The 1953-nt window shown below is 36.9% G+C and overlaps 1 long non-coding RNA gene across 1 annotated transcript; it reads right to left on the reverse strand.

Moving 5' to 3' along the window:
* Window positions 1-488: 488 nt before the first annotated feature.
* On the reverse strand, window positions 489-1953 carry LOC117108135. Its single transcript, XR_004445335.1, has 3 exons — window positions 1931-1953; window positions 1043-1170; window positions 489-637 (listed from the first exon to the last, which is right to left on the reverse strand). It is a non-coding gene; the product is annotated as an uncharacterized LOC117108135 (long non-coding RNA).

Below are 1953 nucleotides of genomic sequence, written 5' to 3' on the forward strand. Positions count from 1 at the left end.
GTGGCAGATCTAGAAATTTAAAATAGAAAAAATTTTTTTTTTTTTTTTTTTTTGGCGAACTTTGGATGGGCTTCTTTCCAAGGCTACTTTTGCAAAGTAGAAGGGGAGCTTCCTTTCAAAATGAATGCTGTAAATTTTGGGAATTACTACTATAAAACAATACGGTAAATAGGGCCACTGTAACATCAATCTGTATCATGGAGTGTATTAACCGGCATTGAATCACCTAAACTACTAAACCAAGCATTTTTGTTTAACATATTTTGAAACTCATGTACAGTGTATGTACTGTACTATTTCAAAACGAAGCCTATGCTATCTTGATAAGAAGCCCATGGGCTTACGTTTGCAAAGTAATTCAAGATGGGCTTCTTCTCGAGATTAAGCCCATTGGTTTTACGGTATAAAAATAACACAAATTAAAATTGTTTAGGTATTTACAGTTTTTTTTTTTTTACTCTAAAAGGTATATTGTCATTATAAACAAATAATAATAATTATAATAATGGAATTGGAAATGTTAGTTATAACTTACGTGAGGCCTCCAAGTCCAATTGTTGTGAAGAAATTGATAGAGAACCTGGTGTTGGCTGGATTGTCATGCGGCATTAGACCTTCCAAGAATGGCTGCAATGTTCTATAATGAATTAGAGAGTACACTGTTAACTATTTAATAATAAGCAAGTATGTACAAACCACATAACAAAATCTTTATGTGCTTTCATGGACAAATAAAAAAAAAAAATTAGAATGCCTTCTCTTACAATCTGTAACATTAGCAATCAAGTATTATGTTCAGTCACACACAACTGTTTCTTCTTCTACATTAGTCTGTTTCGGATATTTATTTGAGCATGGTTAGCTTAGTTGACTTACTAGAATAAATTTTGCTATTTTTGTTTCTCTACAGTGCGTAGAGACCACATATTATGCCCTATATAAATCTCCAACCATTACCATATCAAGTTTTATGTGACTAACACCTGAAGGCACTCCTATAATCTTTCTCTGGAAAGTGAGCTCTTATTGTAGAATGACTTACTGATCTTTGAATCTTTCGTTCAGTTTTGGGAGTCCCATGTACTCAGACAGCTCCTGGAATAAAATCTTGATGAAGATTCGACTTGAAGATGTGGTGTCATCTTCATTCAGCCTGATACAGGATAATGCCTAAAATATATATTATAAAACTGTAATTAAAAATGACGGAATAATAAATGATCACCTTCCGCTCAAGGAACTGACTAGAGCCTCATTAAGGGTCCCTGAATGAAAAAGCCATGGTAGGGTTCAGGTTGGGAGTTTTTATGGCTTAGTGTAGTCCAAATTGTGCTTTTAGACAACAATATTAGGGATTGGCAATGAAAATAGCATTATTTGGATGGTCTGAAGACCTAGTTGTAGGATCGAATGACAAAGTCCTGGCCTGTTCGAGGGCGAAAATGCAATTCCTGACCCCCCCCCCCCACCGGCTAACACGGGGTACATGTGTGTGTGTGTGTTTGCATACGTTTACGCTGTTGTTTTGTGAGACATTAGCAGCAATATCCAGAAGGCAGGGCTTAGCGCAAGGTATATTACATAGATGTGCACTCCTCAATCCCCTACGCTATCATAAAATCGGGGGTCCGCACTCCCCCACCCCTTAACGTTCTTTTGACTTTGTTTCTTGTGGCTTCAAAAGTGCTTTGAGACGGTTTTCTGTGGAAGGCGCTGTATAAATATATGACCATTGACCATATGAATAAAGGCATTGATGATGGTGGTTTCTTTTCCTGTTTTGATTATTGGCTTTGTTGATGGTAGGGCAGAGACGGCAGGCAGAGATGGTCTGGACCCTCCATCTCTGGGCCCTCTTTATTTCAAATCCTTTGATCTACAACTAAACATGAGTGTGTTTTGGAAAACTGTTAAAAACAAAATAATTTACCGTCCAGGGTATGGCATCAGTGT

The sequence above is a fragment of the Anneissia japonica genome, unplaced genomic scaffold (assembly GCF_011630105.1).
Source record: "Anneissia japonica isolate Jap-2015-1 unplaced genomic scaffold, ASM1163010v1 scaffold164138_len1964_cov103, whole genome shotgun sequence".
Taxonomy (NCBI): domain Eukaryota; kingdom Metazoa; phylum Echinodermata; class Crinoidea; order Comatulida; family Comatulidae; genus Anneissia; species Anneissia japonica.